At 45.7% G+C, this 26,584-nt stretch overlaps 1 long non-coding RNA gene across 1 annotated transcript; it reads left to right on the plus strand.

The window, feature by feature from the left end:
- Positions 1 to 544: 544 nt before the first annotated feature.
- Positions 545 to 19,426, plus strand: LOC129785072 (uncharacterized). The gene is made up of 4 exons (XR_008748590.1): positions 545 to 2,328; positions 8,807 to 8,988; positions 9,939 to 10,052; positions 12,702 to 19,426. It is a non-coding gene; the product is annotated as an uncharacterized LOC129785072 (long non-coding RNA).
- The last annotated feature ends 7,158 nt before the right edge of the window (positions 19,427 to 26,584 follow it).

The following is a 26,584-nucleotide window of genomic DNA, read 5'->3' on the forward strand; positions in this document are numbered from 1 at the left end:
AGTTCAGAGTTTGTTCTTTGCGCGAGTGGCAGGTGGACCAGCGCTTTCCTTCCCTCCCCTTTCGGAGCAGCTGGGAAAACCTCCTCGCCCTGGCCGTGAGCCTGGCTTGCCTTCGCGACGCCCGTCCGTGCTGGTGGAGGTTTGAGTTTGTGGTGAGCTGCAGGTGTTACTCCCAGGCAGTGTCTGATCATGGAGGGAACTTCTGGGAAGGAGATGGGGACATGGGGATGTCCCTGAGGGGCTCAGGTCCATGCCTGGCATGGCAGAGGTACAGGGGTTCCCATGTGTCCCAGGATATAGGGAGGCTTCAGAGGCCTCCCTCGAGACTCCGATTTAGGGTAAATTCCTTTCGATGGTGGGAGAAAAACACCTTTTGGTGAACCTGGTAGAGCTTTTGATTTCTCATCTAATCTTGAACATGTGCAAGTTTCCTCAGTGTAACAGTAGTCGCTTCTCAAAATTATCACAAATTAGCTAATTGCTCTTCATAGCTGAAACAGAAAAAAAATCTCTTAATTCAGAATGTGAAAAATAAATCGTTTGATCACCACAGGTCTGAGTTATCAGTGCCTTAGCTATACACCTTGCTCTGAGGGCAGTAAGCTGCCCTGCTGTAGAGGACTGAAGCTGAGTTAATTAGCACTGATAATATACGACTGTGGGCTGGCTTCAGGGGCGGTGGGTTGGCCGATGTAGATAGGGTGCAGGTGTGGCTGGTTAAGTGAAGTGGTTGAGAACCAGTGAAGAGAGAGCAGCCGAGGAGGAGAAGGTGAGAGAGAAAGAAGCAGAGAAAAGAGAGAGCATGCTCTAGATGAAGTGAGATGAGAACAGCAGAGGGACTGTATGAAGAACATGCCAGTATGAGGTGGTAAAAGATGTTGTTGCAGCTTGATGGTTTGGAGAGTGCCGCAACACCCTGCGTCACCTAGAAGCTCCTTTTCCTTTCCAAAACATGGGCTTGTCTTCTTGGCCCTGCCAATGCTTGGCAGCTCTGTGTATCTTACCCCTACGGCCTGGGTTTCTGCTCAGCCCCTGCTCCAAGAACAATGCTGCTACAGCAAGCGCTAGAAGGCTAGATGTGTTAAGGAATACAAAGAATTTGGAAGCTATAGTGATGGACGTCAAGTAAACTGAAAGAGGTAAGGTGTGAGCTGGAAATAAAGTGTAAATCAAAGTTATGAGGGTTACCCTAAAGTTATAATGGAAGCCACAACAAACAAACTTACAAACTAAGTTTACTGTATTTTCCCAGATCAGTCATTTAAAAGTTAGGAGGAACTGGGGTTAGGGATGCTTGAACAACACATTTTTTTTCTCCTTGTGTATGTTCATTAAAACATTCTTTAATGCCAGCATCGTATATAAATTTTTCCAGATGAGCTGTTATGAGCATCTGTTACAATACTGTAAAATAACGGCATAGGGATGTGGTTTAGTGGTGGACTTGGTAGTCCTGGATTAACAGTTAGTCTTGAAGATCTTAAAGGTCTTTTCCAACCTAAATGATTATATGGTTCGACAATTCTATATATGACCAGAAGGCCTCTGGAATTGCAGAGGTATTAAATAGATCCCATACATCAGTTGTTTGTTGGTCTGTCTAGTGACAGGCCACTGTTTATCTTATGATAAAATAGCATGTTAAGGAAATGCCTCTCTGAACTGCATTTCTATAGAAAATGTTTTTGTATGGAGAAAATATAAGGAAAAGGTAAGATGAGAAAAGTAAAAAAAAAAAAAAAAGTAACTTGAGAAATTCAGGGGCAATAAATCACCACGCCAGATGGTATTCATCTGTGAATGCTGTGCAGAGCTATCAATTTAAAAAATTGCACAGGAGTGTGCCATTAAAATGCAGACATAATATCTGCCCATCTTGGCAGTGCCTGGGCAGGTAAGAGGTGACTTGGTTCCACCTGCCAACATCTCTAGGTGCCCACTGCAGCCTTCAAAAATTGGACTTGTGGATTGTGTGTCTATTTACTTAATGATTCTCTTCATTATCATGAGGGAGTGCAACTAGATGAGTGTATTCTGAATAATATTTTGAAAATCCATGAGATTGATTTACAATGATCTTCCTGCCAGTTTACAGGCCTGCTGAGAAAAAATGCTTTATGTCGAGCTCACACGCCTTTCACCTTAGCAGGGCTTTCGGATTTGTTGGCCCTGTGTACAAGGAGACAGCCTGTGGTACGCCTACATGTGGTTCTGAAGATCAGGAGTGAAGTCGCATGCTGCCATCAATGTGTAACCCAGCAGAAGGTGCTCCTGCCGTCAAGACCACTCTACAGACCCATCCTGGTCACCCTGAGTGGGGCTTTTCAGGTAATTCCCATCATTGGAGTACAAGGGGTGGGAAATAATCTGTCTTAATCCAGCCTTGGGTCTGCAAGATAGAGCATCATCAATAAGAAAGCATCCCCAGCTGGTCAGTGGGAGCTGCTGGCTCTCCCAGAGAAAAATGTTATTTAGGGACCAAGCTGTAAAATACTGGGAGAGTGCAATCAGCATGTCAGCTATAAGGGAAAAAAACCCACCGCCTTTATCTAATTTGGGAGTTTAGCGATTCTTTGAGTGTTGGCAAAATAATGGACATAAGGGTATCCAGGAAAAGGTGCAGAGGAAGGTAGTACATGGATTATGAAGCTTACATTGAGAGCTTGGGAAATTGCAGTCTGCATAAACCGGGACCTCAGGGATGCCAAGTAAACCCCTTCATCTCTTGAATCTTATTTTCTCCCTTGCCTTGTGGATTGCTGCATGAGGACAAATTCAGTGTGAAGTTACGGCAGTTGCATAAAATAAGGGAGTCTTTGCACTCTGTAACCTGTGATGTGGTTCTGCTGACATTTAAGATTTGGTAAAGGAAGGGAGGGCAGTGGCTGGTTAAGAAGCTGTGGTGGTGGCGGTGTGTGGACATTGCTGCTCGTTGCAGTCAGAGCTCCCTGCCGGGCCAGTGACACAGCTTAGTAAGTGGCCCGAGAAAGAGGGCCTTGGAGGCCAGCTTTCACCTGGTGAGAAGGGAGCAGTGTGTGCACGTGGGGATGCAAGCCAAACTGGGTAAACTCTCTGTATCGGCTTGTAATTGGTAAAATATTTCCCCTCTCTTTGATTAAAGTGGGAGATGCTGGCTTTATTCCCTGTGAGTCCTGTTTAGAATATATTTGGTGAGTATACTTTTTTTAATATACTTAATAAAGAAAAAAAGGGTGGTTTCATTCGCCAGTCCTAAAATGATTACTTGTAAAGAAAAGAAAATTGATTTAAAGGCCACAGGAACAAATTGAGGGGTCAATTTTGACTTTAATTCCAACAATTAATTAAGGAACTCTTCTGGAGAGGTTTGTAAAATGAATATTGATCTCAGATCTCAGGCACTCTGCAGTCACGTCTCCGTCCTGGTTTATATCCTCCCGTTTTGATTTATGGATCCGGTTTAGCAATAGTGGAGCTACATGACAGGGCTGCTCAGCAGCGCTGTGTGAGCACTCATCCTGAGAGCACAAAGCTCATTGCAGTCATCTGTACAGTGGAGCTGGAATATTTTAACAGCCTGAGCAATGGATGTGTCACATTCAGTGTGTGCTTTGATGACCAGGAGTCATCTGCTGCTGTCCTGCCCCAGCTTCACTCTCCTGGCTTCCAGTAAATGTCGGACTGAGCAATGCTTTTATCCCTACAGCAGTGTAAAATGAACTAAATTCTGCGTTGTTGGGAGAGCAGGAATGCATTTGATACTGGAAGAAGCAGAAATAGTTGATAGCCTTTATTTTAAAGGAAACTTGTCTGCAAAAGGATGGCCAAGGGTTGCGCTCACTTCTTTGGGTTATTTTGGTCGGTTGGGTTGTGATTTCTTGATTTCTTCACTGCAGGGCTGGGGTCCGTTGCCACCAGGTGTATCTGATTGCTGTAGAAGTGGTGCTCAGGGCAAGTGTGGGTGTGAGCAGGCAGAGAGGCTCCATCTGGATGTCCTGCTCCATAGCACGGGCATGGCGAGGCTGGGCAGAAGTACAGCCTTCCCCCCCTGAAGAGTGTGCCTTTTCGCTTCCTGCCAATATCTCATTCTGTCCTGTGGAAACAAAAAGAAAAATCCTGAAATACTTACAGAAAACAAGAATTTAAAAAAATTTAAACAACTTCATAGGTGACATTTTTCTTATCTTTTCTTTATTCTCTCTCTTCTTCCTACTCCCTGTGAACACTCATTTTAAGCCAGCAGATTTCAGAGGCATGGGTTTGAGGTGAAGGACGTGGCTCTGCTCTCTGTCAAGCTCTGCTGCGCCATAAACAGAAACTTTTAAAGGGGTTAATCTGGACAGATGCCCTTAGCACACTACCCGTTTCCCTTCTTCTTGCAGATGCCCTTTATACTGACTACAAAGCACAGATTTCTCCAGCTGAGGGAGGTGAGTTTGCCAGGAAAATCACCTCTGCCCAGGAAAAGTTTGGTGATATGAATACTGCCCCAGTATTTGCACATCTTACAGTAATTGACAACATCAAATTAATTTCTAGCATCACCTGGACCTAACCCAAGTAGTGTCAGATTTAACACTACGTCTGCCTGTAGAAGCCTGGGAAGCAAACTTCCAGCTTCAGGAAGCATTCCTACCTGCTCAGTATAAATCATGTTTGCTCTTCGTGGGAGGATAATCAGAGTAACAGGTGAGAGATATTTAGCATGGCTTAAAAAGATTAGGTGTGAATTCTAGTCACAGTGTAGCATAAAATGGTAAAAATCAAGGTTTTTAATATTGGGGATTACTGCATGGCTGGAAAAGTAGCCCTGTTTATGAAACAACAGCTGATTTTTAGAGTCATTGTTTTATTTACTGCTGCATTTACAGCACAACCAGCTGGTTAGCCAACTACTTATAAAACATATTTAATGTTTAGAGGCACTCAGTATGGCTATAAAATGATTTTTAAAGGCATGCAAACTTATTGTGTTAACAGCATTACATGCACTCAAGTTCCCTCTGGAAAAAAAAAAAACAACCCCCACCCCCATTTCCCGAGCAGACTCAATCATCTCACCCTAAGTTTTGTAGGTGGGTGACGCAGCTCAAACTGGTTGACTGCCTGGCACTTGACGGGAACCATTAAAAAGGATAAACTTGAAGAAGTCAGTACCCCTTACATACTGTAAGTGATGTAGCACCGAGTACTCCAGGGATGTTAAAAACTGTGATAAAAAACTGCTGGGAAATTAAACAAGAGGGGGGGGGAAAACCCCACAGGGTGTTTGTAGGGGCTTGCATGGGGGATTTATCTGCAGAGTGGGGGGCTGATGATAATCTTTCAGGCAGGTTTTTCCTCTGGTTTTATTCCTGATTTATATGGGTAGCAATGAAAACAACATCAGACAGAAAGTCTGTGAGCAGGAAGAGATGAGAAGAGGTGCCGGGGAGAGAGGCACCCACGTGTGTGTTTATCCATTTATGAAAATGGGGAATCCAGAGGCAAACATGCTCAGCAGTCCCTCGGTGCAGATAATTGAAAGTGAGTGCTGAAAGCATGCGCTCCTGTTTCATGCTCCAAGGGTTAATAGTCTTCGGGGGCACTTAAGATGAAGCTCCTTTGAGAATCCACATGATAGCTCCTGCCTATCCCTCAACCATTACTTTGTTTCTTCTTTCAGTAAATTCTTATCATTTAGGACAGAGTGGTATTGTTTGGTTTTTTTGGTGGTTTGGGTTTTTTTTTTCCCCCTGGCAAAACTCACACTAGTTCACCCTTTGCATACATCGACAGGCTCTACAGCTTTCCTTAAGGATCTTTGCTGCTATTTTTCATGGTGGTCTGGGGAGGGACTGGGGGTCCAGGGAAAGCCATTTGTTCATTTTGAAAGGATTGCTATGGACCTGGCCTTCTTCCAGTCCCTCCACTGTAGAAGTTGTTAATTTATCATTAAAAAGCATACATTATTTTTGTTAGCGGTTCAGCTACTTCATTTCAACTTTTCTGGACGGGTGCCATGGAAACCCAAATGATATATTATAGTTTAGTGGTTGGGATTGAATAGGCACCTCTTTATCGCTATCTGTACATGTCTATTCAGCTCTGGGCATGGCACAGAGCATCCCAGCCCGACACCCAGTGCAGGAGGGATGGTAGGATCCAGCATCAGGAAAGAGAGCACATTTCATCTATTTGGGCACGCGTTGGGGCTGCTGAAAAGCTTTACTCTTCATCAGCCATTTTGCTGTCACATGGAGGTGCATATGGTGTCCCATGTCTAGCTGGCCCCCAGCCTTTCCTGTAAAGCTGACATATAGAACCGGGTCTTAGACTTGTTTCCCATTATCTAAACGACTCTCTCTTCTTTGCTTTGGGGCACTTCTTTCTGTCCTATTGGCATGGAAATAGAAATAAGAACAGAGACTAAAGACTCATCAGCATTTTCTCAGTGGACCTTCCCCCTTCACTGATGTTCACAGATTTTTCTTCCAGTTGCCCCAGACATTTTCTTCAACTCGGTAGAGGAATCTCAGCAGAAATATTGCAACTGAAGAAGTAATGACTCTGTGCTGCCCTATTGCATGTAGGAACGCTACACATGCTATGCTAACAAATTTATAACCCAGAGTAATGCCACAAGCCTGCTGCTACCTCACATCTGTATGCACCTCTGGACAGGTAATATATAGCACACATAATGCCACCTCACGTTAACAGCAGGATGGCCAAATAATACAGGACAGCAAACTTTGTCTCCTGAGATTATTTTGTTGGTGCAAACACCAAGACTGAGACATTTAAATGAGAAGATGCAGATCCCTGAGGCTGAACATAAAATATTTATATGAAGAGACCGTGGACCAATAAATTTCAGTTATAAATGTTTACAGCTGAAGGTAGTAATAAATAACCTTCCAAAAGCAATATTTCAATTTGCACTTATTGTACTTCTACATGTTATATTTTCAGGAAACAATAATGATTATAGCAGGACATGGAATTAGCTCATGTTTAATGAATGATTACGCAGTTTAGTTGTAATCATTGTAACATCAGGACACAATTAAAACTGTGAAATGTTGTTTATTCTGGAGAGAGATGGGACTGTTTCTCCATGGATACCATTTATATGTCCAACCAATGCATAATCTCTTCATTGAGTTGTGACAGAGGTGGATACACTTTAATAAATTTGTCAGACTACTCCTAGTTCTTGATTTTCCAGTCATGTAACTTCAGCAGTGCAGGCTTCACACGGTCTTTGGCAACAGAGTTAAATGCAGGAGAAAATTTACTCTTCAGTGAGCTTAATGGCCATCTCCTACTGATCTGCAAGAACCCAAGTTCAGATCATTGCAGGTCATTCTCCTCCTGCATGTTGGACCCAGTGTGGTTGCTTTCCTCTCATTATTTAGGGCAATACTGTCATAGTCTTTAACCTTTTGAAGGGCAAGACGTAGCTTTGTTTCCAGTTGTCATCTTGTAATGAAATGCTTGGGATGGTTTTTAAAGAGAAAACTTTATCTGGTGGCACAGATGTAAATGTTCTGTCGATGTCTACGTCTGGTTGATCCAGCCTTGTCTGGTGCAAGTGGGATAGTTTATGCTGCATGAAAAACAGTCACTTGGTGCCAGGCAAGCACCTGATAATAAGTTTGGGTGTCTTATCTCACCTTCTGGTGACTGCAGCTGTGCTGTGGTGGGGAGCAGTAAGCTCTTTTAGAAAGAGAGAGCTCTTGGGTTGTCTGTCTGCACAACAATCTCAGATAGGGAGGGGGATAATATGACTCTGCATCAACTTTGCATGCAAGCTGAAGGGCTCTTCTCTAACCTGAACCTCTAACAGAGGGGCTTCACCTTTCATTAAGAATGGCGGCCGTACAAAACAGTTAAGCGCAGTTCTCAGGCTTCTGTGGGCAATGCAGAGAGAGGGAGAGGTGTCTTCTAAGGATGCTTCACACCACCTTTGTCATAGCATGCAATGAGTCTTCTCTGAGGGAGGCTTGTTGCTTGTTGTTGACTGTAGACAGCACTCTACAAGTCTCTGACTGATCAGCTTTCACTAGGCAGACAGCTATGATGAGGTGACGTCTGTCCTCTCCAATGTTTCTGATATTCTCTGAGCAAGTGTCTCCTGCCTAGCTGCACACTGATAATTTTTCCTTTCTTTTTTTTCCTGTCTCATCCCCCGGTGCTCTGTGTCTGGCTGCCTTTATCTAGCCCAGTGTCTCTGTGGAGAAAAGATTGACTTTGGCAGGAAATGTGTTCCTAGTCTGTCCCGGAGAGGACGTGACTTACTACTAGGGTAGATGGGAGCTGTAGACAGGCTGAACCATGGTGCAAGGCACTTCCAAAGCCCTCTAGAGATAGGTCTCAGATGTTTCTTGACCAACCTGGTATTCAGGATACCCCTGGGTACATGAAGATGCCTGAAGGAAGATGCTTTAGAAGTGAGGCACATCTATAACTTCAAAGCACGAGTCTTTGTGATAGTGCTGTGACTGTGTTGCTTTAAAGATACAGGTGAAACAAAGTCTGCAGGGACCAAGGAACATATCGAACAAGCTACCATAGCTAGCAGCAGAAAAGAGAGAAGCCTTAGGTCATGCCAGCACGGAGTGGAAACAGCTTGTTAATAAAACCAGCAAATCTCAATGCTAAATGCAAGCTGAGTACTGTTCCTCCACGTCTAGTTAGATTAGCTGCAAGAAAACGAGATGGGCGCAAGTACAGGAGAGGATTTATTGGTAATATGGGAGAAGTGATTAGATAGCTTTCTCCTAAGTGAAAGGTACCAGCAATTTATAATATGGACACCTTTTTATTGTTTTGCCGTTAACAGATGTTACGAGTATTTCCCAGGCAACGTGTAGATCCACTTGGTGGGTGTTGGACTGCGGCGCTTGCTCCTCAGGAAGCTTAGCACTGATGTGAAAGCTGTTCGGAGCCTGGCAAGGGGCAGAACTGGAAAAACGGTGAGACGGAGCTTACTTTTCTGACATTCCTCCTAGTCTAACGTGCTTGGTGAGTTTCCTTCTCTCTTTCTTTCCTAAGAGAGTAGGAGGAGGCTGCCAAATTTTCCCCTCATAGCCTATGTCTCCCCCAGTAGCTGCCTGAGATAAATTTAGCCGGGAAACCAAACCGGTTGGATTGCCTTTTGGGGGGAAGCAACCCATTCAAAGTCTTTGATCTTCACTATGATGATTGGAATTTGCAAGGAGACAGAGAAAGGAGAACTGGGCAAATATTTAAACACAGCCCTCTGTGCCAGCTCCCTCTAGCCAGCACTCCACCCAAAGCCCCTCGGAGAGCTTTTGGCTGCAGGAGTGGCCCCTGGATGGGGAGGTGAAGACAGCATAGCAAGGCTAAACATAAGGACATGTCTGCTATGGCTGCACAGCGTTTCCATGCTCCCCTCCACAAATTCAGACCATTTTTTCCCGTTAATTAGAGCAGAAAGAGTACTTCCAAAAGCACAGAGGTGGCTCTGCAGCCACCGGTGAACCGCGCTTGCTCCTAAAGCCAGGAGTGCAGCTGGACACTTCGGTGTGGTGGGACCTTGGAGTAGGTAGGAGACCACGCACTCTGCACCTGCCCTCACAAAATACATCGCCCTGGGCTCTCGTTCAGCTCCTTTTCAGTAGCTTTGTGCAGGATGGCTAGACAGATGGAAAAATAGGAAAAATGGATGAAAATATTAATACATATTAAGGTTCTCATTAATTATTTAATTACTAATTCAATTATTGAGGAATAATTATTAATATTTATAGCATCCAGACTGGTGATGGTAGATTAACCGTGATGGCATAATTTAACAAATATTTTAAAAATAAAACATTTAACAAATAATATTCCAACATTTTTCCATTTTATAAAAAAAGTGTGAAAGGTTCATGAATATATGCAATCTTTTCTGATATTAAAACATGGTTTTGTCTATTTTATTTTTATTGTGGATTGCTTTATTGTAGATTTAATCCTCAGGTTGTTTCCCAATGAACTTCTACACTCTCTGATGCAGAAAGAAACCTGTGGCAAAATAAGCTTATAGTAACAGCATTGTAAATCCATGATGAAGTACCATAGTAAGTAAATGCATAATATAGCTCTGTTTCTTTCTACTGCTTTCTCTTTCTGAAGTCTCCGTAACACAGTGATTGACATATATGAAAACCATTTAGCACATATTAAACTGGGGAGTCAAAATATTATTTCGAAGTTTTCCAAGATACGTTGATCCAAATGTATGTCAGAATCTCCTGAAAGGTTATGTTGGCCCATCTTTTGCAATATTCATTCTTCATTGCAAAACTTCCTATATGACATTTCTGTAAAATCTAACATATATGTGCATACCAAAACCCAAAATTCCAGAAAGAAAATTTCTGAAACAAAGCAACAAGTGAAATTTGTAGTTTCTGCAAAATGTCAGGTTTGTGAAGGGTTGTTTGGGCTCCTTTGTCAAAAATTGTTTCTAATAATTTTATCCCCCAAAGGTTTATTCTATTGGAAAAAAAGGTCTGCGGGGAGATCATTCCACCTGATCTTACGATGAGCCTATGCCTGCCGAATTTTTAAGTCTTCTCTGTAGGAACTGTTTCAACAGATGTTTGTGTGTGTGATGTTATAATGCTTTCTCTGAAGTATTTAACTGTGCTTCGTGGGGAAAAACGATTCTTGGACTTCCTTCACAGTAACATCATGTCAAAAATAGACAAGTTCTTGTTATTTATATTACTGAAGTACTGAATGGCCTTGTCTGAGAACAGAATGTTCTAGCAACAAATCGAGTACCAAATTATGGTGGGAGATGGTCTTTGCTCTGAAGAACTAACACTCGAGGTAAACAAGATGGAAAAGGGGAAAAGGACAGACGGAGCATTCTAAAACTGCTGCACAGCAGTGGTGGAATACAAGTGGCAAACAAAAGCCATTTCCCAAAGTATCCCACCATTTTCTGTTTATTCATCTCTCCTCCCCATCGTTCCTCACTGGCAGCTGGAATGGGCCTGGGATGTGCTCCTGGTGACAAGAGATAGAAATTTTCTACTTTGCTTCAGTGTTTATACTGAGAAATGAGCTTATTAAGGAAGCGGATCTAGAAATGCCCTAGGTTGTACCTTGTAACTCAGCTGAAGATGAGCCGATAGGGAATGAGGATGACTATATTTATTCATTCAGTGGGTGGACATTCCTGTCTTGCAAACCATGACGACTGATCTATCAAAAAATTGGGGCTATTAAACTGCTATTATAGCAAATACAAACTGGAACACCTCCTCTACATCTGAAACGATGCATCTTTTCAAGATGTGGGGGGCAAGCTGGCCCACTTGTCCATGCAATTGCTTTAGTTACCTCTTCATAAGGCATAGCTAGTGAGGCTGGTCCTTTAGGAGGTCATCTACCCTGAAGCTCAGAAAGGAAGCTGGCTTAAGGTTAATTTTATTTAAATGCCTCTATTATAATTTATTTATTCTGGGGAAAAAAATAACTGAAAATGTGCAGGTTTTTCCAAAGCATCAGAGTAAATTTCTGATTTCTTCATTGGTGCCTTTCTCAGAATGCATGTGCCACTCCACGTGAGTGCTCTGGACTTCAGTTTCTTCTGCCCTGGGTCATATCGCAGCTCTAATCTCTCTGCCTTGAATTTACTGGAGAATATGTAGAGTTTGCAAATAATATTTCCTTGACTAAAAGACAAGGTGATGCTTCTTTAGCAGCCGCTGTTCTTTGAATTTATCCAGGGGCTGTGTCGGCAAGCAAGCTCTCTTCAGGATTCTCCTTCCTCTGATATATCAGAGGCTATTTCTTGGCATGAAGTAATTAGAGGCAAGGCAATTTTATAGCGGCAGGCATGGGGGTGCTCGCTAATCACAGCCTTCTCCCTGCTTGTGCTGCACTTGCCGACAAATCCTCCTTGCTGGAGGCAATTGTGTTTTCTGGGGCAAATCAGGTCACTGAGATCTGCAGGCTTCCGTGTGGCTAATGCAATAAGCCGGAGCTACAGGAGCCATCTCTTCAGGGCAGCACTTGCTACGGGTGAATGTGGGCGCCCTGCGAGGTGGAGGCGGTTAGTAACTGTCCACCTGGCAGAGTTCGAGGACAGGAGCTGGTGTGCCGGGGTGTTCATTTGCAGATAGGTGCTTCTGCTCATCTGAGCGTGAAAAGGGAATGGGCGATATCTTCTCCAGGAAGGGAGGCTTTACCAGCAGAGTTTGTGCTCCGCCTGAAGGGTGGTGATCTTTCACAACATCCCGAGCACGCCCAGAGGGAAAGCAGAACCGCGTGAGGCTGTCACAAGTCCCAGGACAAGGCCAGTGTTCCTCAAACTGCTGACTGTTTTAGAAACGCTGCTGAATGAGCAGGATGGTGGCCTGAAGTCTTTTTACTGATGACTGTAAATGTAAATGGAGAGTTTCAATGTATGGGATGTAAGGGAAGCCCAGACGTGATGCACTGCCTGAAAACCCTGACCTATTTAGCTCTCTCTGCAGTTTAGGTCATGATGGTCTTCCAAAACCAAAGCTCTTCTCACTTTGACATGCAGAGTTTGAAACTGTTGCTTGTCTCAGCCACAGGACCCACAGGGTGGGTCTGTGCCATGCAAAGAGCTTGTTTGCTGTTAAGTAACTGTGTAGGAAGGTGTAGTTTCTCCAATGAGGCAGAAGTTCCCTTCCTCACCTTTGTCACCGCAGCTGGAAGCCAAAATGGATTATTTCATTTTTTTTCAGGTAATGTTCCTGCAAAGAAGTTTCAAGTGGAGCTTTGCTTGGTGAGTCTCCTCAAAATGGTCTCATTCCAGGTTTGCCATGGAGAAGCTGCTGGTTTTATCCTGCTCCCCTGCTCACATAAATGTCATTGATTCAGCACTGGGGCATTGCAGATCGATGGGGCTGTCTTTCCAAATGTGCAGCTCCTCACGGGCAGATGGATGGCGAAGCAGCAGTTCTCTTTGCCAGGAGGTATGGAGACAGAGCAACACGGTGGCAGTGACATAGCAGGTTTTCCTGCCTGTACCTGCTCTTTTTCTCAAAGTTAAAATCTAGCATCCTTGCAGGAAGGAGCAATGCAGGATGGGAGCAGTGCCTTATTCTTTACTGGTGAAGTCCCACCTGGCAAGGAGAAGAACCAGAGAGAAAATGGTTTTCCTGGAGAAAAAACGTCTTCCTGGCAGATGGCTCGGCCAGCCAGCAAGGATTGCAAACCTCTCTGGGAATCCTTTCTTTATGGCTAGTGAGAAGGTGATATTGCTAGTGACAGCACAGAAAGATTGGCTGAAATAAAATAAAGAGGTTTCCATGGTGATCCCTTCATATTGCAGTAAATTTCATCTCACAGTCAGCTGGGCTGTGTTTCTTCCCCCGGAGGAAGAGTCCTCGGCTCCCCCTGCGTTGTTAGTTACTGCTGGTGTGAACAAAGTGCTGGCAGACCCTGAGCAAAGCCAGCGACACAGACACCTCTGCGGTGGCCTCGTTAATTATCCCAAAGAGCTCGGACAGGCTACAGGTGCTTTAGAAATAATCCTGCTTTCTGTTTTGAACTGTAAATAGATGAAGAATAGATATAAAGATAAAGCTGTGGTTAAAGGTAAGAGAGGAAAGAAATGGGTTTCTTCCCATTTTATGGCTGGGGAAAGAACCAGAGTCAAATTGTGGAGCTCCCGCAAAACCAGAGCCCAGCAGCTGTCAGAGGAGGGAATTGAACATGTAATTCCCAAACTCCAGCACAGGAGATGTCTTTTCTCCTGAGGTGAATGCTGGGCAAGACACTGACCTGCAGAGAGACCGCCGGCGGGGAAGGGGAGCTCCCTCTTTGCACTCAGGTGACTGATCTAGCATCACCTACGGGAGCGTGGCAAAGGGAAGAGGCCGGGGGTCCTCCCAGGTTGTGTGCTGACAGGGCTGAAAACTGACAAAAGAATGACCTTTCGTTTCAGAAGATGAGGAAACCCCTCCAGCTGTTGAAGCCAATTACTCGCAGGTCCCACATAAGCATGATCTCTCCTACGGTGCTAAAGAAATGAGCAGCCGCAAGACGTGTCTCGCTGTGGGTAGGCTCAGCGATGAGCTTCCCGGCTCCTTCCTGGGATGACGACATCTTTCCATCTGCATCTGAATCCGAGAGTCACGAACGCAGTGCTAGTCAAGCTTTGCCACCCAAAACATGCTTAATATGAAAAGCATTTCCCTAAGAAGGTGTGTCATTGAATGCAAATGAATGCTGCCTTAAGACCATGCTAATTTATGCTGCAGAGTGAATCTGTCTGCTTAATGCACTACACAACCAAAAAACCTGACCTACCCGTGGCCACACTCAAACCTCTGCGTCTTTGGGATCATCTATTTTACGTTATATAGAATTCAAATAATATGCTGGAGACTTGAGAAGCAAGGAGGGATGTGCGAGAGGCACGCGCTGATTACTACTAGCTGTAGCAGCTCAGGGTGTGCAGGGCCTCCTGGGAGAGCAGCAGGTGTATGGGGTGAGCTGCTCCTAAACATCAAAATTGCTGGGGTCAGCTACCAGCTCCAAGCTGGGAACTCATCACGGGAAAGGATAAAATGACGCTTCTGAAGGCTTTTTTTCTTTTCCTTCCCCCTCCTGAAATTAATCTTTCTTCCAGAGCTGGGAAAAGCTGAGACTTGTTTCTCTTGAGGCCGTTGTGCTCGGCTTTAGCAAAACGCTGGATCCCACCTTCTGCTGTCTGATTTGTAAATCTGAACTGTCAGGAAGCTGGGATTGCAGCCCCAGCCTTGAAAAGCACCAGCCCACCCAGCCTGGCAAATGGCCCAGCCCTCGTCCTGCCTGCTACCTATGCTCTGCATGGAGCTGCGGCTGCCAAGGGAGGGATGGGGAGGGTCCGCTGGCCACCAAACCAGCTGGTTGGGCAGGCTGATGCCCTTGGAGGTACTGCATGCTCTGCGCTGGGACACATTACACCCGGAGCCTTGGGATTAACGTGCTCAGGTTTGTTGAGCCCCAGCCGCTTTTCGAGATAGCCTTTCATCAGGTGAGGTGTGTTTCGAGACAACCTTCCATAAGGTGGAGCTGAGAGGTAGGGGGCATCAGAAAGTGCTTGAACCATGTGAGCGTTTTGTTGGATATTTTTCTTATTTTGCTGTTTGAAGGAAAACTGCTGCATCTGCAGGCTGGAAGACTTCATCAGTGCTCCACAAAGATGCCTTTTGGGAGGACCCAGGACAAGTGGGAGCTTTGGTAGGGAAAGGAACTGGCATGAAGTTGCCACTCTGAGCAAGACAGACATCCCAGGTGCTAATTTCCTGCTATTGTCGGTGTGAACTGGGGCTCAACCCTCTAGATTGCAGGAGGGCAGCTACAAAAACACATTTGGCAGCCAACTTTCAATGTGTCACCAGTGATGTTCATATTACTATGTTAAGGGAAAGCTGTGACTCCTTCTGCAAGGAAAAGAGCTTTTAAACAGAAAACAAACCACAGAAAACAATGAGAGATCAAGACATATGCTGACTGACTCTGCAAGGAGAACTTAAAGTCTTAGGATGCAAAATAAAAAGACATAGGCTGGAGGCTGTGATCGTTGTCCCAGTTCAATGCTGCTGAGCCGCGATACCTCGGCATCAGCCAGGCAATCTGCCTGGGGTCATTGCTCACATCTCCCTCGCTTCTCCCCCCAAGTGGCACGTGTGTCTTACCAGGGTAAATTTGCTTTGCAAATCTACCTTTGTGTCTTCAGATTAGCTTTATTTGCTCAAGGATTTTGGAGGTAACGTGGGGGAATATTCATCCTTCTATTAGTTAAAATTTCTGCTTCTTGTTAACATCGTACCAGCATGTCATTCAAGGCAAGCACCTAAAGTGGGTATTTTGGGGATTAGAGATGCATTTTCTTCTTTGCTTTTAAATAGTTTTTCTTGAAGTTACTGACTCCATCGTGGGTAAATCTCCACTGCGGTCACTGCTGTGAGTACAGCTCAGGTTGACCATTGGCTTCTACTTTTGCTGCATAGGAGTGCTGCTTAGCAGAAAAAACGCAGAGTCTGGTACATACGGTAAGGTCATCCAAGGACACATGTAAACATTAACTCTCAGCACCACCTGTGTAGGTGTGCTTTTGCTGTCCAGTGCTCTCTGCTTTGCTAGCACTGATGATAAGGCATCCTTCATCTTTGTGCATCCTTCCCAGAACCCGACAGTGACGTAGGAGTGTGCAGTACGTGGTCTTCTGGCTGTGAAGGCTCAACAGTCATGTCTTCCTGCTTGCTCTTCTGAGTAACTCAGCATTAATTTTAGGGGTGATGTGAGGAACAGAACCTGATCACGTGTGCTGTCAGAGCTGGAGAAGGGGAAGCAAAATCCCAGACAAGTTATTTAGTCACCTGCTTGTGCCAGAGGAGCCTTGTGACACTCTCCTACCAGCCAGTTTTATTCCCAGCAGAATGGTTTATTGTAAGCTTCTTTATTTAGAGCAGAGAGAAAGTCCTTCCAGCAGGAATTTTTGCCTCAGACTAGCCCTGCCCCACATCTGCTGCACATCCAAATTACCCAGGACAGCCTAACGACCTCAGCATGTTGCACCTGGTCAACAGGGGATTTTCAGTCAAAGACCACAGGTGGATTCAAAGAAGGGTCAAGGGTCTTCAATGTATAGGAGGAGGGGAAGAGAACCGTTCATAGCATAGAAAATACACTGAAATTGCACAAAATGGTGAGTTCTGATCTCAAAACTATCTTTGGCTGCCTGGAAAATAAGCTTCAGCTTTTTCACAGGTAACACTTTCTGGAGACAGGCTAGAGATAGTGGAGCAGAACAACAAGAGATACAAAGGAGTGGGCTTTTGCCATAGAGGAGATTCTGGGCAGCACACAGATCTTCTTGGTGTGCTTAGGTGAGGCCAAGAGGGTATCTCATTGTCCTTCCTCAAGCTGCAAAGCAGCAGAGCTCTGCTTGCTCCAGCAGCATGCTGACTGCCTGGCATCCTGGCAAATGGGTTGGCAGGGAAGTGGGAGAGCTGCAGGAGAAGAGCATTAGCCAAAATGTGCTGCCTGGGTGGCCCAGACCTCAGGGATTACCCAGAGTTTGGGAGCAACAGATACCTAAGGTAAGCAAAGGTAAGCAAAGCAGCCTTGCCTGAATCTCTGCTGAGGTTCAAAGAAGCCCAAAAGTATTTTCTGATGTCTCGGTCTTTGCCCTTGTGGGCTCTGCAAGCAGAGAGGGGCTGTGTTACCTGCTCTGCTCTGCTGCAGGACTCTCTGCAGTTCATGAACACACAAATGCACGTAATCAGAGTAGGCATCCATCCATCCATCCATCCACCAGAAAGCATTAGCAGTGTGCTCAGGAATCGTATTGAGGGAAGCAACCGCCAACTCCAACAATGTGGTGTCTGCAGAAATTTGTTACTCTTTATTTAAAAAAAAAAAAAAAAAAGGCCAGAAATTTTTGTACAATTCCCATTTGTTAAAAAACGTGCAAGCACCTCATTAACTCTGATGCTACGGTATTTTTGGCTAGCTGCATTGCTAAGCATGTGTAAAGCTCTGATGAAGTGCAAGAAATTACCTTTGTAACAGCAGTGGTGTCTTCTGAATACAGTTAGCGCTTCCTCAGAACTGATAAGGTGCGAAAAATGATCTTCCCATCTACAGTTGTGTCAACTGAATGCAATTAGCACCTCTACATGTGTTTAAAATCATGACCGCAGGTTATGTGTTTCAGCAGCCTGCAATACATTAGCGCTTAATCCCGTCTTTGTGAATCGAGAGAAAAAAATCTCTGCAAAACCAGTGCAATGAATACAATTAAGTGCTATTAACATTCCATTAACTATTTTTAATGAAGTAAATCCAATCCCAAATTGGTGAACAATGGACTAGGGACTTTTCATAGCTCACAGACAGCAGATGCTTGCTGTATAGACACGTGTCAGAGGAAGATGTCTTGGAAGATGTCTTTACTACTGCTAGACCTTGTTTAAACAGCTCTGTTAAACTGGGGTGGCAAAGCCAGGCTTTTCCCTTCATTCTTAGGATGCAGGCAGCCCAGGATGCTGCGGAGAGTGTGGGATGCTCCTTCTGAAAATGCTGCCTTCTCTGAAGGGAAAATAAGAGAGAGAAAGAACGAGAAAGCAAGCACAATAGGTATTTTTTCCTTTGGTGCAAGCAGCCAGGTTCCAGTGTATTGACCACTTATAATATCCCTCTCAGTTCTTCTGTAACTTGCACTAAAAGAGATCCTGTCTATGTCTCTTTATGGAAGTCTCTCCATGGCCAAATAATTATTGTCAGCAGCCTCCAAACTCCTCCTTTTCCTGCTGTTTTCCTTCCAAGTTTGACTGACTTAAACTTACTACGTGGAGGATTAGTGTGACTTATGCAAGAGCTTCAGTATTTTTTTTCATGCAAACATGGCGTACATGCAGAATGGTCACATTCACACGTCACACTTCTCTTATGAATATTTGAAAGCTGTAAATAAGAAACACACCTCAAAAGGATCGAAAAATACTTTGATCCCAAACACACTTTTACACTATATTTTGAACAAATGATGAGTCCAAGCCTTTTTCTGTGCTGGGACTCATCTGGCCCACTGCCCAAGGCCATACTTTTCAAGAAGTTTTACTGAAATGACTGGCAACGCTCCACAACAGCAAACATCCCCATGCTGGGGCTCGGAATGGCAGCTGGCTGCAACAGCAACAGCTCCTATATCTCACCTCTATTCATTTACTAAAAGCCAGTTATGGGTTTTTCACTTTCAAGAGGGATCTGCAACAGCTGTGACTTTATTATTGTTATTATTATTTTCTTTCCATTTTTTCCCGGTAAATTTGTAATTGAAAGCGACAGATCTCTGTCTGGGACACTTGACGGTGGATGTACAGTGCTTCTGTTGCTAGCAGCAGCCCCATGCTGGCATGAAGACTGTAGCTTGTTAGGGCAGAAGAAAACACCATGCCCAACTTGTTTCACTCCCTACATAACACAGGACATAAAGCTTTACTCAGTGACTCCTGCACAGAGCCAAATAACTTGTGGCTGAACTAGGGCATATCTTTGAGAAAGACACACTCAATCTCACTGTAATTTATTCTTGACCATCCTTTATTTTCTCTGTGTTTCCACAATACATGGCACTCTGCACAGGAATAACTGCTCTGAGAAAGATTAACATCTGCAAAGAGCTCCGAGAGTGATATTGTCCTGGTTCTGAACCTAAATCCAAGCCCTATACCGGTTAATAGAAATGTCTGCTGTGAATTTAGATGTTCATGGTTTTTTTCTTCTTGATGAAGCAGAGGTTGCTGCTGCAAGTCAGGCTCCTTACTTTTCCCCTTTCTCCCCTGAACATATGAGATGGAGTTACCACCCAAGATGAACGTCTGTTGAAAAGGTCCTTCTCACACCTGAGAAGCCTCCAAGGTAACCAGGATGCAAATGCCTGATGGTAAGTGCCTGGGATGCTGCTGGTGACTTTCTCCTTGCGACTGCCTCCTCTGTGTTCTTCTGAACACTGCCCCACAAAATTCATCATGCCAGCTGCAAATATTGCATTTTCACAAAGCGGTGGGTATGCACATTCTGCGTATTGCTGTGAACACGACCTGCATTCGTCGGGGCAGCCAGGGCTGAACTTCACGTGCCACAATCCACTGACTTTTTGGTGCCCTTGGGGAAGGGTCACCATCTTTTTCCAGGTACAAAATGCTGAGGTATCATGATGTACAAGGCTTGATGTATGTCTTTTTGTAGTCTGGAGGGAAAAAAAAAGTTTTAAAGGATATCTGTCTACACCCAAGCACAAGAGCTTGGGTGTCTAACTCACTCTTCTGGATGAACAAACAGTGTTAACTGAAAGGCGCCTGTTCCGAGGACTGCTGAAGGCAGCGGGATCAGTGGCTAGGGCTGACTGATGTTGGCTTTGCTGGCTATTTCTTTGACTTTTTGGTGGGGCTTATATGAGATTCACAGGTCCCAGTGAGGAAATCGGGTTTGTACTTTTTCTTCTATTAAATCATGTCATTTAGCAGTTCCCTTACTGCGTTGGGACAAATGCCTCTCCGCTAGGTATATCCATGTGTAGTGATATCCCAGAGTGTTTCAACCCTGTTTTTTCAGTGGCCTGGCATTGCTGAGTGCTGCAACATCGCTCTGACCATGCTCCTTTTCTTGGGGCAATTCCTGCTGCCTCTGGGCTCTAGGAGTTACGCTGGCTGCTGCAGTGAGAGCTGCCAGGGGAGAAAGGCATCCAAACAAGATGAGCTTGCACCTTCTAGGCAACGCGGTGCAAGGGTCACTGCTGGCCGAGGGTGACTCTGGGGGACACAGGGGCTCTGCTGACTCGTTACATCCTTGCCTCTCCGAAAGGTGATGCAACATTGTGGTCAGGTCAAGAAGAAATGAATCCGTTTTAAGGAAGTCTTAAAGCTGGAGGTGAGAGAGACTATTCAGCATTATTAAAGGTAAGCAGATTTGGGGCCGCGTGCCCAGCTGGGGCTGCCCAGCTCCGCTGCAGCCTCCTGCCTGGAGTCGGAGCGTTCTGCAGTTCCACTCAGATGCAGCTGGGAGGATGGAACACTGACAGCCATCTATTCTGTAAATTAAATTTCACTCCCCTCGGTCGTCCTCGGCTCATGGCCCCGCTCGCTTGCTGAAGGATTGCTGATCACACAGATTATTATGGGCTGAGTCCAAAATCTGTAAGATCAGCGAGAAAGGCTTCAGCATCCCAGGGAGTCACAAGCTAGGTGCTCCGGGAGTGGGGTTTAGCTCAGCTAATGAGGGCATGAAGAGTGGGATGGAACTGGGGACCTCCTTTGCTGCTGGTGGGCTGCAGGTCAGCGTATAAACCATTGGGTGTCGTGTGAAGCGGGAGGTGACCCTGGCTATCCCACTACTGTGAGCGGGACAGGACAGGCAGTATGCCCTGGAGCCTGTCTGGCTTCTCTTTTGCTCCATCTCAGCCTGAAAGCTCTCAACAAGGTCTGAACTAATGGACCAAGAAGCCCAAACCCTCTTGTTCAAAGCAGTGAGAGGGGACTGCAACCAGCCATAGGGTTAAACATCTCTCCTTGAACCAGGGTCTGAATCCCTGTTACAATATCCTACCCCTGTGGGCTGATGTCCCTGCACCTGGGCAGGGGAAAGGAAAATGTGAGCAGTTAACCAGAGCTGGGAGGGTGCTGCTGTGTCGGCAGGGTCTGAAGGGACCTTCTGGCCTCAGAAGCAGAAAATCTTAAAACCCAAAAGCATGATCCTTGCTTGTGACTCCTGCTGGGTTTTCCAGTGATACACTGGGGGAAAACAGTCTGTTTAGTTTATTGCACAATGCAGTTATTTATAAAATTGTCTCTATTGAAACAGAGGAATGTGCTTTTTCCCAGTGAGGTCTCTGAAAAAACAGCAATATGTCACTTGACCCAGGCCTTTAACTGGAACTGTCTTGGCAATTTAATGAAATTAAATGGCTGGACTATGGGGAGTTCATTAGTAAGTAATCCAAAGGCTAAAGCTCTGTGAGCTAGTTCAGCTCATAAACGCTTATTTGTGTTTGCCAGATTCAGTAAAGTGAAACCCCTTAATAGGCACTGGCAGTATTTATAACACTCTCTCCTCTGATCTGGAGACGGTCACACATGTATTGCTGGGCTGGCTTCATATTTCTACATGAGACTTTAAAAAAAAAAAAAAAAAAATCTCCAGGATGCCTACAAGGTCCCCTGTGTTTCACTGAGCAGGCTCGGGTGGATTTGCAGAGGCGCTTCTCCTGCTCGACATCTCAAACCTCTTGCTTCTGGCAAAGCAAGTGAGAGAACCTCATTTCTTTCCAAAAAAGCTTTCAGAGACGGCTGCTGCTGCCAGCAGCGCAATGCTGAACCTGCGAGGGACTCTGGCTTTCTTGTCATGCTGGGCCACAGATGGGATTATGAGCTGTTTTATTTCATGCCATTTGCCCAAGGCATGGGGACCAAGGATGTAAAGCGCCTCTAGGATTTTGGTGGGTTGTAAAAAAGGGTGCTGAATTGCTGCTTATTTCCTTTGAGTGGGGATTTAGAGGAGTGAGAAGGGTAAGGATCTTCCTCCTGCTGTGTAAAGGATTTCTGCGTAAAGGCTTCTAGAAACACAGAAACCAAGTGAACGTACCTAAGTTTTAGATATAAGCAAGATTTACAAAGAAGTGAGCTGTGGTACCACTAAAGGTTTGGCAGGGTGTTTGCTAAAGGGTGCTTGAGATAGAGGAATATCTTGACTCCAATGTACCTAAATTTATTTTTTAAGGTAACATGGTAAGACCAGCCAAACCCTGTCCTGGCCCTCAGGGATTGTCCACCATGAAAGCCCTCATGGAAGGTTCTGTATACCACAACCTAGAAGCAGCACTTAGTTTTAAAAAAACTGATTAAAATGCCTTGGTGTGAATTTGATAGAAGTCCAACACAGTCATGTGGTCAGCCTTAGGCTGGGGTTGAAGGGCTGTGGATTAGATCCACACAGGAAAACTTCCCTGACCTGAGTTAAGGCTGGTGACATCTGGGAAGAAGAGTTTTCTGTAATTCAAATTAATTGTGTGGGAAAATTCTTGCTGGGCTTTAGTGTAGCTGCTGCACAAGTTCTTCTAGAAGTAAATAATACCATCTGCCAGGTGCTTCTTGCAAAGAAATTGAGTATTGAAAGGTATGAATACTACAGAGGGAAAGACATCAATCTGAGTAATAGATGTCCCAAATATTGTCAGACCCGCAGCACTTTCAGCAGCGCAGTTTTCTGTAGTGTGTGAAATGCCCCAAGAATCAAGTAGATTTTGAACGGTGATCACTGCCAAACATGCAGGAGACGTGCATCTTTTTTCCTGGGAGTGCCTGAACCCATCTTGATTTACACCACAGCACTGCATCCCCAAAGAGCTTGTGCTAAATTAGGCATCGCCAAACACAGCTTACATGTCTTAAATGTACAGTATGGGAAAAGACTGGAGATTTTATCCAGAAGGCGGCAGTGAAAGGTCTTGTGGCAGCTACAGGAGATTTTTAAGTTCTGCTGAAGCCCTTGCAGCAATCCTGTCTCCTCTCCTGTAAACTCAGGCCAGATTCTAACCTTTGTGGACACCTCTTCTTCTCCTTCCAGGCTTCTGCTAGCCTGGCTCAGTGAAGCCCAGGGGCTGACAAAGAGCTGGAACTAGCCATAGCTCTAAAAATCTGTTCCTGGCGTGCTGTTGGGAGGAGTGGTGACATGCCCCTCTCCCCGAGCACTGCACAAACATGGGCTTCCACACTACAGCAGTGAGGGGCACGGGTTTATTCCTAAACCCTTCATTCCATATGAGACGGAACGCTGGCAATCCTCTCCGAGCAGTCTTTCTGCACTTGCTGTGCCCATCTAAGCCAGCCCTGCACTTAAAGTCCAGGCAGCACAAAGTCCACACAAGGCCCAGTGTAGTAGAATGAAGCTGAGTTAATTGGCACTGATAATATACAACTGTGGGCTGGCTTCAGGGGCGGTGGGTTGGCCGATGTAGATAAGGTGCAGGTGTGGCTGGTTAAGTGAAGTGGTTGAGAACCAGTGAAGAGAGAGCAGCCGAGGAAGAAGCAAGAGGAGAGAGAACATATGCCCGGGATGAGAAGAAGGCAGCAGAGGGACTGTATGAAGAGTATGCTGGTATGAGATGGTAAAAAGACCTTGTTGCAGCTTGATAGTTTGGAGAGTGCTGTGACAGCCCACCCCTGTCTCAAGATGCTGCCGCAAGTGTTGTGTGTCCATGCTGTGGCCATGGTGTCAGAGGCGGCCCACGGACACCCGCTCAGGCACTGGGATGAGCGGCTAGAGCGAAACGTGGGCACCTCGCTCCAAGAAACAAGCATGGGTCAGGTCTGTAGCTTCAGCAGCATGGAGTATGTTGGTTTGTGGGAAGCCTGTCCACAAATGTCACTTAGAGGCGTGAGATGCTCCTGAAACGGCCTGGCGAGTTTGAGCTTGGATGGGAAAGGTGGTGCGTTTCCCTGTGAAGGGAGCGGGGTTGGGCAGGAGGGACAAAAGTGGCACAGCAACGACATCTTGTGATGCACAGCGAGGGCTGCATGTGCGCGCCGGGGGAGCCAGGCGCTGCGGGCTGGTGAGCCCCCTGTCCCCCTGCCCAGCCGGAGCCTTGGCAGTGTCCCCGCTGGGAGGGGGCAGCTGATGGGCAGGAGGGACGTTGTCCCCAGCACGTTGTGATGAGCTGGAGCCGAAGCAAGGATTTTAGCTACAAGAGACTGGGGGCGGGAGTGAAAAGGCTACGACGGATGGTCGTGCTTACTGTGTTCTCTTTTTCTTTTAGCGTGGTATTGCTTCAAAGCACTGAAATCTCCCCCAGTGCTCCGTGGAACCCTGCGCTCCCCCCACCCGCAGCTATCTGCTGCAACAGGGACACCTGTGCATTCCCTTTCCTTCTTATGCAAGTGCAAATATTCTGCCTTATACCAGAGGATCACCGTGGCTGAAGACCCACTTCTCAAGACACAGACCGGCATTTCATCCCAAAGAAGGGAGCAGTACCCATCCCTTCCCACTTTGCTGCACCAGAGAGGAGCAGTTGCAAAAGTTACTCTAGACTTGCACCTTGGGACTCAAAATTCAAGGTTTCTAGTGGAAGGGCAGCAGCAAAGATTGAGAGCAGGTGGAGCTGGTGCCTCACCACTGCCCAGCTGCTGAAGAGCAGCCTTCTTCAGATGCCAGCTCATCCCACCAAGCGGACAGTTTTTCTTGAGGCCCTTTAGTTGTAGCCTGGGTTGAATTATGGCTGCTTCCATACTGCACTCATGCAAAATCAGCAAGTTTTGGAACTGTGATGGCTGTGCTTCTTTTTGAGTCTTCGTCTTTGTTCACACCAGTGCTTCCTCGCAAAGCATGCAACAAGACATCACGCTCCGAGGTGCATCAGAAATAAAGGACAGCTTTTGCATGAAACCCTGCAGCATCTAACCGCTGAGCTTAAAGTAATCATGAGAAGAAACCAGAAGGATGAGCTGCACTTTCCTGTCTGACCTGTGCTGCGTTACATCTCTGGGTAGGATTTTAGGAGACACCTACAGCACGTAGCAGCAGAAGCGCTACTGAAAGTCAATGAGACTGTTCGGAACAACCGCAGGTGCTTTTGAAAGACTTGTCCTCTTGGGCGTTTCTTTAAAGACTTGTAAATTATAGTTAATTCCTATAGCTTAGGTGTATTAGTTGATAGAGCCTAGGTTTACATTCCTGTCCTCCTAAGGATTCTGCTGCTGGGGCCTCCTCCTAGACAGCCTGGACTGAAAAGTTGGCAGGGCTCAGGAGTGGCAGCTCCTGCCTTCAACTACATGAAAGAGCCACAAAGATTATTCGTGTCCCATTTCCCAGCCTGAAGGGACAGGTTCAGCAAACTGCACCTGGGACAGTGCTCTTCCACCGCAAGAACTCAAACACATCCAAAGCAAGCTGTTGGGGACAAAATAAAGCCGATTGAGCTGTGGACATCCTCCAGGCCACCTCCAGCTAAGAAACCATGCTACTCACAGGGCACCTCTGCAAAGACAACATGAGCAGATGTCGTTTTGCATGGTTTGTGATGCTGACTTCTCTCATGTGGTAACAAAGGTCCCTGTTACGCTTGGAGTTACAATAACGTCAGCAAGGATTGTAGCGAGGCCACTTGCCTACAGAGCCATCGTGACATTACATACCCGTGAGGGTTTTCTCTTTGACTTTGGCTTGGGGTTTTTTTTTAGGAATCAGTCCTTCTCATGTTCCTCACAGATAATCAAGAAGTACCCCCCCATTAATGAGATAAAAATGTGAGAAGTTCCTATCTGACCTGTTATTCTCTTTGGAGAAACTTCTGAAATTGGCAGAAGGTGATAAACCACCTGCAAGGTTTTGTCTGCTTCATCATTGAGTTTTCCAGCCTATTCTTATCAGAAACAGCTTGTTGCCTCTGTGAGCCGGGCAGAGGCTGTTGGCTTCAGGCAGATTAAATAATCTTGTCCTATAGGTCAAACAGATAAAACATGGTCTGCAGGAAACAGGAGAGGACTGAGGGTAGGAGGTGGGGGGGTGGTTAGTCTTTCACAGGAAAGTCACTGGTTTTGTCCAGAAACCAGCGTCACAGCTCAAACCCTCATAGCAAGGGTTGGTGTTTTCATCTGCATGCTTGTGCAGCACCTGGTCTGTGGGGCCACTGCACTCCTCAGTTTTCATTGTGATGTTGGGCTTTGGTGCCGGACAGTATCAGGAGGGAGGCACAGATGTGCCTGTCCTCTGGGTCTGGTGGGAAAGTTCAGCTCTCAGATGCAATTTGCAGTATTGTGACAGCATGTCTCAGTTCTGCTGAAATTTTGCAGAAAAACCTCAGAAAAAACCTTAGCTACCAAACTGGCTCCACAGGCAGGTTTGAAAGGAAGACCAAGGTTGTCCTCTGTGCGTAATGCAGTAAAATATAAATTCCAAAATATATCCAGGTGGCTTACTGCTCTGAGTCTTCCTCTGCTGGACTGGAAAAGGTTTGTATAATTTAACATGTAATATCTTGGGGTGCGCTCAGAGTAAATGGCACTGGGCAGAAGACAAGACCATGGGTTCTAGATCAACCCTTTGAGATTACTGTTGGGCTTTGCAAGGCTTTCCC

Source organism: Falco peregrinus, chromosome 8 (assembly GCF_023634155.1).
Source record: "Falco peregrinus isolate bFalPer1 chromosome 8, bFalPer1.pri, whole genome shotgun sequence".
Classification (NCBI taxonomy): Eukaryota; Metazoa; Chordata; class Aves; order Falconiformes; family Falconidae; genus Falco; species Falco peregrinus.